We start from the raw sequence: 12,213 nt of genomic DNA, 5'->3' as shown, positions 1-12,213 counted from the left end.
GGGAATTTTTCACGTTTGTAAGATATTACAATTTTTTATTAAGATTAAAAATAACAATAAGAAAGTCTTTAAAGAAAAGTGATTTATCCAACTGAAAGCTTCTGGCTTAAGTAAGGCCTTTCTGACCAAGTTGGTAACTAGCAGCACTGTAGAGGTACAATTTGTTCTGAAACAACCCTTAAGTTTATTTGCATTGCTATAAGATTGTTCATTCCTTCTCAATTAAAAAAAAAAGCACCTGATGTTCTAGGGACCACCTGTGTCTTTTCCAAATTAGCAATTAATATTTGATCTGAGTATATCTGATCTCTGTTTTTTCTGTCAGTAGTATATCTAGCTGGACCTATAAAATCCTTGAGAACCATGTTCTTTTATCTGTTTTCTGAAATTCTGTTGAACAGCTTGCTCGAAAGGTAAAGATTGAAAGTTTTTTCTTCAAGAACATTATCACTATTTGATAAAGAATCAACTAAATTTGATTTTACAGATTTCAGTATACTTATATTAATAGCTACATAATTTTTCAAGAAAAGTATCAGGAGGGCACTTGGGATGAGCACTGGGTGTTATATGGAAACTAACTTGACAATAAACTATTTGTAAAAAAAAAAAAAAGAAAAGAAAAATATCACATTTAAATTATTGAATAAGATGTAATTAGTAAAATGATTAAATGTAACTTATGTCATACTCATTAGTCCAACTTTTAAACAAGTATTAATCAAGAAGATCTTGAATTTTTACTTCCCACACCTCCTGACAGGGTATCCGAACTATATTCCAGTGACATAGTCTACCTTTTACTGAACAATACTCTTCTCCACCTTCTCATCTTTTACTCACTTTATTCCTCTTTTGTCTCCCTCTATCCTCATGACTTTATTTCTAGTATTTTTTAGGTACCATGTACCATGGGTATATTCATCCAAGAAAGGTGGCTTTACTCATTGCCTCTGACACTCTCCGGGTCCGTCAACTCTCGTTTTCCATCAACCTCCCCTTTGTTCCTTTTTCTAAAATGTCTATGGATGACACCAAGGACCATCCCCCCACTTTAGCCAAAGATGAGCATTTCCCACTATTATATAGTGTGCCATATGATATGTTAGCCCTAGATAAAATGGCAAGGTAGGCAAAGTTCATCGTGGTGCCCTCCTGCCTCCTCTCTATTTCCCATCTCAAGTCCCTTGATCTCTGAACATTCAGAATCTCCACCTCCGCCCCATCAACATCAGCACCACTCTTTCTATTTCTCTTATGCCAGAATTTTTTTAGTTTAGCACTACCACTATCAATAAATATCCACTGCTTCAGTTTGTTAAGGATTCACAGGCACCTGGCATGCTATCCAATTAATAAAATCAATTATTCAGTGCTATATTCCAAAGATCCTCACTCGGTCTTCAAAGGCATACTTCAGAAACCACCTAGGGTATGCACAGGGGACCAGGTAGGTGGGACTTCAACTAGAAAGCTTGTAGTGTTTTACATAGTGACCTTCTGATGGTCTCCCTGGTAACTTTCCTTTTCTTACAAAGAGTGCTCCTTTCTTTTGAGGAAACTGTGCCTGCCTGTACTATAAACAGGTGACTCTAGTGGCAGCTGCAGCTCAGTCCCCCAACGTCTTGGCTAGAGGGTGGGCATATGACTCAAGCCAAAGGAAACAGAGCTCTTCCCCAGGATGTGTTCAGGTGGAGCTAAGGGAAGAAGTGTTATTCCACCACAGTGATAGCCTGAGAAAAGAAGGAAGTCTTGATAATGGCAAGTCTTGATAGTGACCACATACTTTATGTAGCATGAAGCCATTACAAAGAGTTAAAAGTATTTCATGCGTTAAAAAAAAAAAAAAAAAAAACTATATAAAGGGGCGCCTGGGTGGCTCAGTCGGTTGAGCCTCCAGTTTCGGCTCAGGTCATGATCTTGCGGTTCGTGGGTTTGAGCCCTGCATTGGGTTCTGTGCGGGCTGGTCAGAGCCTGGAGCCTGTTTCAGATTCTGTGTCTCCCTCTGTCTCTGCCCCTCCGCCGCTCATCCTCTGTCTCTTTCTGTTTCAAAAATTTAAAAAAATTTACAAAAAAAGTATTTCAAGTGAGCAAGTCCTGGTGATGCCCCAGTCTGGGTTTCCAGTCACCTCATGAGGTACAGCTCCACCTTTTCACATAGTATGGTTAAATTAACTAGTAAATTCTCTTCTTGAGTTAGACATCTACAGCCAAAACACCCTAATACATTGTGTTTCTGCATGAAAGTTTGTTTAAAGAAGGCTAACTGCTGCTAAATGAGTTTGAAAGTCACTCAACTAAACTATAATAAGACACTATTATTGGTTGAATCATAGCCCACCAAACGCTGAAGGTCACCTTGTCCTAATTCCTCATTTTCCACATGAGGAACCAAAGGCAAAGTGACTTGCTAAACATTACACAGGTGGTCAATGGCAAAGTCAAAATTAGAAACTGATCTCCAGGTACCTTGCTCAGTTTTTCTCTTCATTTCACTATCCTCTTGCCTGTTAATTCATCCCAATGGTATTTTTAAGAGGTAATTGTTTAGAGACACTACCTTAATCTGAAAGAATAAATCACAACAGTAGCAATTTCACTTACTGACTGTTTAGTGGGAAGATATTCAGCTGCATGGAGGTCATAATAGATACCTTTTCCTCTTTACGCCTCTCACATGTTGCACATATTGGACCCCAAACTCTGCGTCTAAGATGGTCAGGTCTACAAGTTTTAACTACCATTTCTTTTCTTTTCTTTTTTTTAAATTTTTAATGTTTATTTTAGTTTTGGGAGATAGATAGAGTGCGAGTGGGGCAGAAAGAAAGGGAGACACAGAATCTGAAGCAGGCTCCAGGCTTCCAGCTGTCAGCACAGAGCCCGATGTGGGGCTTCAACTCACAAGCCGTAAGATCATGACCTGAGCTGAAGTCTGACACTTAGCAGACTGAGCCACCCAGGTGCCCATAACTACTATTTCTATGCTAATAATTTCCAAATCTACATCTCTAATCCAGAGCTCTCTCCACACATTCAGACCTACATTGTCAATTGACAACTTCCTCCTGGGTATCTCCACCCAGACAGTATAATACATATTTCAGGATCAGTATGCCTAAAACTGAGCTCATTGTCTTTTTTCCAAAATCTATTCCTGATCTGTGTGACCCTCTCTCATTAAAAATGGTACCATCATGCTAATGGTCATATAATCATATGAATTATTCCCCAATGCAGAATCCTAGGAATCATCCTTAGCCTTCCTCCCTCATCATCACCACAATCTACCATTTTGACCTACTAAATATTTTCATTAATCTATTCCCTCCATCAAGGTGAACTGATGCCTTAAGTCCACCTGCTTCCTCTTGCATTTTTTCCTCTTGAGTTTTTGCGTTTTGTCTATTAATGGATCCCTACTAAGTACCATCCCAATATCCTCCTAAAACATAGTCTATTCATATTACTCTCCTTTTAAAAATATTTCAGTGATGGGGTGCCTGCGTGGCTCAGTCGGTTGAGCGTCCGACTTCAGCTCAGGTCATGATCTCACAGGTCGTGGGTTCGAGCCCCGCGATGGACTCTGTGCTGATAGCCAGCTCAGAGTCTGGAGCCTGTTTCAGATTCTGTATCTCCCTCTCTCTCTGACCCTCACTTGCTCACACTGTCTCTCTTTCTCTCTCAGAAATAAATTTTAAAAATTTAAAAATTTTTAAAAAATATTTCAGTGACTTTCATAATTTATAAGCTAAAGACCAATTTCATAAGCATATACAGCTGTTAATGATCTGCCTCTCACCACCACCACCACCTGCAGCCTTTACCACCACCTGCAGCCTTTAACTATCAGCCTTTCTCTCACACCCCTACTTCTAATGAATTGCTTATTTCCAAAACAGAACATGCTCTCTTAGATATCTTTGCACAAGCTACTAACTCAGCATAGTATGCTCTTTCCTATTTTGTCCTCCTCTTGAAATCATCCTTCAAGATTTAGCTCAAGCACTACTTCTTTGTGAAGCCATCTCTAAAAGCCCTACTGTACTGTGTATTTCCTTAGCACACTGTGCCCACTTTAATTACAATGTATGTAGTTAATTAACTAGTAAATTCTCTTCTACATCCAAATTTGAGCTAGACCTCTAAAACCAAAACATCCAGACTAACACATTGTTTCTGCATATGGGTTCTTTCAAAGAAGGCTAACTACTAATCAATAAGTTTGAAAATCACTGAACTAAAGTACGATAAGGCATTATTATAGGTTGAATCTCATTTGTGGAGATGAACTGGAAAAGATTCCTTGTCTGTATGAAGGCACTCTATCAAAGCCCAGCCCACACTCACTTCTTGGCCAGATGACTATGTGCAATATGCAAATCGAGCAACCATATCATGGTATACTGTAATTATATATGTAAGTAGGTAACTGGCCTTCACAACTTCAATTTAAGCCCTGTTTGTATTCCTAGCACATCACAGAAGGATATATAATGCTCAAGGAACAGCTTTATAATTAATTAATTACTGGTAACACTTCTTAAACCATACCATGTTGTCGAAATTTACTAGCAATTAGCTGCTATATAAGAAACCAAAAGTGAACATAACTTAAAATAAATTTTATTTTTCTCTCACATAAAAGAAATCTAGTAGTAGTCAATTCATGGCTGATATAGCACATCTGTGGTCAGTAGGGATCCGTCTCCTCTCTGTTATTCTTAAACATGGCTTCATTTCCTGCCTCAGTGTCCAATACAGCTGTCAGGGCCACTTCATACTGCTGTGTAGTTTGTTTACTGCAAAGGCACCTGACCAAGAAGTGAATGGGATCTGTATACTGGAAGGGAATGTAGTTTCCCAGAAGAGGAACGTCTTCTAATTCTATTCATGTTTCTATTCTGTTCACGGGTACTAAGATATCATGGTCTAAGAGGCTATCTAAGATATTATGGTCATTGGGATTTCAGCTACCCAATGGGAAAATGGAATACCATCCATTTTCCTAGAAGGGCAAAAATTACCCTAATCTCTAAGCACTTTCCTAGAAGACCCACTTAAAAAGTACTTCCTTAGATTTCATTGGCCCAACCTTAATGACAAGACACAACTAGTTGAAAGGGAAGCTGGGAAAGAGTGTTTCAGTTAAACATACTGCCACCATAAATAAAAACACTGAGCAGCTTCAGTATGGGTGTAGCATACATACAATCCATCATTTCAACATTGGATGGTTGATGAGTACAAAGAAATAGAGTTAAGGCATTGTACTGAGTTTCATAACTAAAAGTTTAAACTCTAATAAAGCAAACTTAAAATTATCTTTATCTAAATTAAAGCAAGGCACCTTCAATTAAACTTTCATGGTCTGCTTTTTGAAACCAATAATCAATCGATTTCTTACTTTCTCTAAAAGTTCCATAAAGCTTATTTTTGGTATGCTGAACACTCTTACATAAATTTTATCAAGTAGAAGGATTCTCTTACTCTTTGTAAATTAAAAAAAATAAAAAGTCCCCTTAAGAAGAGGGTGATACTCCTAACCTTGTTACATTAAATGTTTAGGACTGTGGGGGCACCTGGGTGGCTCAGTCGGTTAACCGTCTGACTTCGACTCAGGTCATGATCTCGCAGTTTGTGGGTTCGAGCCCCGCGTTGGGCTCTGTGCTGACAGCTTGGAGCCTGGAGTCTGTTTCAGATTCTGTGTCTCCTTCTCTCTCTGACCCTTCCCTGCTCACACTGTCTCTCTCTCTCTCTCTCTCTCAGAAATAAATAAAACATTAAAAAAAATAAACTTTTAGGAATGTGTGTTTTGTATTCATATCTATATTTCTAAGCTAATGGTAATTAGTAAAGACACCCCACTGCCATTTTGTTCAAGGATCTTTAGAACCTGGGTTCAGAGACCTTTCCAAACTTAGCACATTTTTTCCTCACTAACCCTAAATTCTATCCAAACTTGTTCCCTACATATACCCTGACTCCACTCTGTACCTTTGTTTGACATTGTTCTTGACTTTCACTTCTCAAATTCTTATCCCCACACAATCAAAACAAGAACATCTTTCAAGGACCAGTTCCAATGCTCCTTCTTTTGTAAAGCTGTACTCAGTGTAACCCCCACAGCCAGATATGTCTTCCTCCCAACCTGAATATCCAAAGCACTTTGAGAGAAGGGCCCCTGACATGTTATTTCAGTATAGAAATCCTGACTTTAGGAGTAAGACAGATTTGGGCTAAGACAGGGTACAAATTCTGGCTCTGCCACTCATGATACCAGACAAATTGCTTAACTTTATCTGAAATGGAAGTATAATATGTACTTGCAAGGCTGGCATGAAAAGAACTGAAATTGTAACTACTAGGCCTGATAATAGTAGACATTCAAGGTTTCTTGACTGAATTAATGAGTATAGTACATAAACTTGTGCTGAGTTATATTATTTTGAATCATAATATTGTGAATTTTTCAAAGATACCTTCAAGGAGCTGATACTGTACTTTCTTCCATAAGATTTCATCAGAGGTAAAAAATCATAAAAGCAAAACACATTGACATAATTAAAAGACATAATCACAAGTATAAAATACTTAAAGTATGTGTTTAATTCAAGAAATTTCTTCACCAGAAATCTCTAAGTAACCATAGCCTGAAAAAAATTGTGGAAATAGACACATCTGTTAGCACTGAATCAGGAGGCAGGATCGATGTGCTCTACTTCCAATTCTGACATTAAATACTTTTGCTATCTTTGGCAATTTGCCAGGATTGTCGTTTCCTAGCTTCTTCATCTATCAAAAACTGTGGAATAAAATCAAGACATTACATACCCTAAACAACTTATCTTCATGTCATCAACAACTTATCTTCACCTTTAAGATACCTACTATAAATATTATGAGATGTAATAAATAACAAAAAATGCTACATACTCTTATGTCTTGTAATTATGTTATTACAGTAAGACAAATAAATGGTCAAAAGAAGTCATGTCTATTTTGGCTCTCTTCCTGTAATGAATTTCTTCATTATGAACTATAATGTCTTATTTTCTGACAGCACATCCTAATCAGTTCCCCAGAACAAACCTACCCACCTACTGTAATTGTTTCTTCCTTACTTTTTCCTTTGATAGTATAGGATGTGCAATTGTCTGATCAATTAAGTTAATGTTTCGCCCTGACCAACTCTTTTGGTGGATAGAAGAAATTATATGCTAATACATGGGATGACCCAGATAACTGCCTTAACAAAAGTACCAAATGTCACTGTGTTCTCATGCATTGAGGAGGATATGCCTTTTTGTTTTTCTTGTTCTCATTTTTCAGGGTAACCTGCAATCAATCCTGTGCAGCAAGCATGAGCCAGAGATTGAAATCATAGAGAGATTATATTGATGTTAATCCAGGCCTCACACTGACATGTGAATCTGCTAATAAAGTTATATAGTCAATTGCTACAGGGATGTTTTCAGAGAAGAAATTTCCATGAACTTCCAAATTTCCCCCAAAATATAGATACACAGCCACTGGATTTACTATTTTTGGTTGTTTTGATTATGTGCTTTTTAATTAAAATAGAGAAATAGGAGTGCTTAAAGAAACAAAGAGGTAGAAAGACAGGTACACTTTATCAAAATTATACTACTTGGCATGTTATTCTGAGAGCATGCATAGCACGTAATTTTCTTAAAGTGTTGTGAGGAATGGATATCTCATGTGCTCTAAAATTTCTATGGAATTTCTGTGAAGCATTTTTATATTTCTTTCAGAAAGCGATTACATTTTTCTAGGATTTTTCCTGTCAACAAAGTACATTTAGTACAGCCTCTAAAAATATGTCCCATACTGTACTGAAGAGATTGTTGAACTAGCTACATTATTGGGCTGAAGTTTCTTCCCACAGAAGGGAAGATGGCTGGTTGGTTGACTTGCCCCATTGCAAGATGACAGAACAGCAAGAGAGAGAATGGTGGACAGACAACTACAGGTGGAACAGAGGATGACGGCCATATCCTCATGGTGTGTGGTGCTAAGAAGGCTAAATAAAATGGAGTTCAGTTCTAGGTTCAGGTCATTCTACAGAGTTTTAGGGTTTTTTTTGTTTTTTTTTTTTTCTTTATTACCTACACTAATGTCTAAAGGAACATTTTCAAATGTAGGATGCATGGGCAGTACCTTTCTATGTGGAGGACTTTCCTGAGAAATATAGGACATATAGTATCTTTAGTCGCTGTCCACTTATCCCAAGAATCACTCCCCATTCCACTTCTCTGTTTGTGTTGTCCAAAAATCTTTCCTACAAACTAGTGGATTACTATCTATTCACCAAATTCAAGGATACAATCTCTTCAAATCACTGAGTAATCGTAATAGAAACCACTCACTGAGAGCTTACAATGTCCCAGACATTTTATTTGCACTTGCTTATTCAACATTTACAACAACCATACCAAGGTAAGTAATAGTATTGTTTTCCCCTATTTTACATTTAAGAAACCTGAGACTCAAAGATGTCAAATAACCTTCTTCAAGAGAGCCAGGATCCAAATCCAGGTCTTTTTGATGTTTAGATCCATGTGCTTAGCTACAATATATTGTCAGATACCGTTTTTATTACTTCTTAGAGCAGCTATTCTCTTTCTGTTCAGTGCTTTTCTTTCTGATGCAGCTTCCCTTCATAATTGCCTTTCCTTTTTGATCTTTCTAGAACAATTCTTTTTTGGATATATGAGTCTGTTTGCCACTCCTTCCTCCCCCTGCCTTTTAAAGTGGAGATCTGTGTTAGATTTGGATCTGCTACAATTGGTTCTAATTAATGTCCCTACCCCCAGGAAGTCTTGGAATGAATGACTCAATATAACTGAGCAAATTTCATATTTAAAGGAGCTTGAGAATTTTTAACCTGAACCAACATGTCCAGGGAGTATCCTATTACATGTTCATTGCCTCTTTTCTCTCACTTGCCATTAGCTTTTTAAACTGCTGGATAGTTGCTTTACTCTAACTATTGTCATCTGAAAATATTATTTCAGTGGTTATGAATAACGTCCTCACTAGTGGAGTGCTTTTTTCCTTCATTACTAGAATGGAAGTAATTTGAGGACAGAAAATTGTATGTCATTCTGTTTCCCCTATAATATATTGTAATGCTTGTACATAGTAAATTCACGGTAAATATCCATTGAGTGACTGCTTGAAGCTGAGTTCAATCTAATTTAATACAATAATTATAAGCTAATGAACAGATTTCTTCACTTAGATCCTTTGTGTTTTGTTTTCCACACCTATAAAATGAGCTGAATTCATAGTGTTGTCGAGAAGACACAATGAGATATTTGTGAGTGTTGCTACAACTATATTACCACATAGGAGACATTTAAAGGGTAGCTTTTCATCCTGTCTATCCTTTCTCCACAACCTTTTCCCCTTCACAGAGTACTTTGAGACAAAGTAATAAAGGTTCAAATTTTGAACCTGTGTATGTATGGGTCTTTTTCCTTTCTGTATGCTATGCATACGGAACTTGGTAGGATATCTAGACTCAATCTACAAACTTAGTTTTATATTATTCTTATTATTTTGTGTTTTTAATTTAAAAAATGTTTTATTGTTTATTTTTGGGAGAGAGAGAGAGAGAGAGAGCAAGCAGGAGAGGGGCATAAAGAGGGAGACACAGAATCTGAAGCAGGCTTCAGGTTCTAAGTTGTCAGCACAGAGTCTGAGGGGGGGCTCAATCCCACGAACTGCAAGATCATGACCTGTGCCGAAGTTGGACTCTTAACCCCCTGAGCCACCCAGGAGCTCCATTATTCTATTTTAATAAACACAGAACACATTTCCCTAAATACAAATGAAAGAGGAAACTATAGTATAGTAACCTTATGATACAGAACTAACTTTCCCACCTGTACTATTACTGTATGTATGTATCCCTTGAGAGAATGTTCAGCTTATCGTGTTGTGATGCAGGGTCAAGAACTAAGTCTTCTTATTGATCGTTGCCAAGGAAAGGGGCTACTCCTCAGACAGGAAAGTTTTTCTGAGTGACTGGGCCCAAAATTGATATGAAGTAAGATTTGACCTCCAAAGGTCAAGGAATCAGAATGTTTGGAAGTGTACTCTTGGGTGATTCCTATTAAACTGTACTCTTGGGTGATTCCTATCAAAGCAAAAGGAGAGCCAAGACAGAAGGACACAGATAAGATTTGTTTGATTTTTTGGGTTTTTTTTTAAGTTTTAAAAAAAATGTTTATTTCTTTATTGGGGGAGGGGGGCAGCAGAGAGACAGAGCAGAGAAAATCCCAAGCAGGCTCCAAGCTAAGCAAGGGTTAGATACCACAAACTGTGAGATCATGACTTGAGCAGAAATCCAGAGTTGATCATGACCTAAGTGGAAATCCAGAGTTGGATGTTCAACTGACTGAGCCACCCAGGCACCCAAAGATCTGCTTGTTTTTTGTCTCCCCCTGCTCCTTCAGGGTAGCCAGGAGCTTTGGAGGCATGTATAACTTCAACCCAGATTATTGAATTTCATGCTATTATTTAGGTTACCTTTTGTTATCTCCCAATCTTCAATAGACTATTTAAGTGCATTACAGGAAACCAGGAGAGGGCCATTTACTCATATTTGGGCTATAGTGTCAAAAAGGAGATCTGCGCCCCCTCCCCCGTATGATTGTCTCAATAACAGTTCAAAGACTCCATAACAAGGGAAGACCAGAGGAAAAAATCATGGCCATGTGGTCCAACTATCTCCTGATCATCTGAAAATTCTTCTAATACTAAACTTGGAAGATCTGGGTTATAATTTTGTAAAGAAAACAGAATCTTAACACATATGATTCATTGCTTTATCCTCGGAGTCTTCCTCACACATGGTGCTCATGAAGACTTTGTCAATGGATAAATGAGCCAGTAAATCTCATTACTTAATGAGATTTGTCTTGCTTGTACCTATCACTGTGTTTCATAGTCAGCATCCAACATGCCATATAGGTAAATTTTTTTCAGGTTCAACTCAGTACCTATTGAGTACCTCCTATCAATAAGGAACTAAGCTAGTCACTCTGGGAGACACATCTATGAATAAGATATGGCATCTTGCTTCAAGGAGCCCAAAATTTAGTGGCTGAGATAGACACAGACATAAATAACTATTTCTTTAATGTGTAACCCCAGGGATATCTGAAGTTCCCTAGCTTATTACCTTTCTCTCTTTTTGTTAGCATTTCTCAATTTCTTTGTCCCTTAAGAACACTTGTACTTTTGTGCTTCATCTTCCTTGCCTGATTCACTCCCTTGACACCATTCTTATATCCTTTCCTATCAACAATTCTTATTTTTCTAATAGCTCCTTTCTTTTCAGTAAGCTTTAAATACATCCTCCTTTACTGTAGAAAAGACTCCCCTGGAGGCTTTTCTTTGATTATCTCTCAAATTTGGTTGCTTTTCATTTTTAAAAAATTTTTTAGGTTGGCCATTCTTAACTTTTAATAGAATAGCCCTCTCTAGGGGCGCCTGGGTGGCTTAGTCGGTTAAGCGTCCAACTTTCGCTTAGGTCATGATCTCGCGGTTCCTGGGTTCGAGCCCTGCGTCGGGCTCTGTGCTGACTGCCAGCTCCGAGCCTGGAGGCTGTTTCGGTCTGTGACTCCCTCTCTCTCTGACCCTCCCCTGCTCACGCTGTCTCTCTCTCTCTCTCTCCTAGAAATAAATAAAACATTAAAAAAATTTAAAAAAAATAGAATAGCCCTCTCTATATTTTTCCCAGAAGATATTAAGTAAATGTCTAACTAGTAAAATGAAAAAGTCTGTGCCCAACCACTAGGTATTTATCCAAAGGACACAAAGGAGTTGATTTGAAGAGGCACATCACCCCAATGTTTATAGCAGTGCTATCAACAATAGCCAAATTATGGAAAGAGCCCAAATGTCCATTGACTGACAAATGGATAAAGAAGATGTGGTATGCACACACCACACACACACAATGGAATATTACTTGGCAAACAAAAAGAATGAAAGCTTGCCATTTGCAACAATGTGGATGGAACTAGAGTGTATTATGTTAAGTGAAATAAGTCAGAGAAAGATAAACATATAATTTAACTCATATGTGGAATTTAAACAAAACAGATGAACATGGGGGAGGGAAGGAAAAATAAGATAAAAACAGAGAGGAAGACAAACGATAAGAATCTCTTAAATACAGAG

At 37.7% G+C, this 12,213-nt stretch overlaps 1 protein-coding gene across 1 annotated transcript in view; it reads left to right on the top strand.

Moving 5' to 3' along the window:
* Positions 1-12,213, top strand: part of LOC120225428 (39S ribosomal protein L1, mitochondrial-like) — a 140,365-nt gene that overhangs the window by 2,216 nt on the left and 125,936 nt on the right. The window contains exon 2 of the mRNA XM_039223631.1: positions 8,497-8,556. The gene's annotated coding sequence lies outside the window, so the exon portion shown is untranslated. The remainder of the gene's footprint in view (positions 1-8,496; positions 8,557-12,213) is intronic.

Source organism: Hyaena hyaena, unplaced genomic scaffold (assembly GCF_003009895.1).
Source record: "Hyaena hyaena isolate Hyena2069 unplaced genomic scaffold, ASM300989v1 scaffold_1402, whole genome shotgun sequence".
NCBI lineage: Eukaryota > Metazoa > Chordata > Mammalia > Carnivora > Hyaenidae > Hyaena > Hyaena hyaena.
This window is presented reverse-complemented; position numbering and strand designations above follow the sequence as displayed.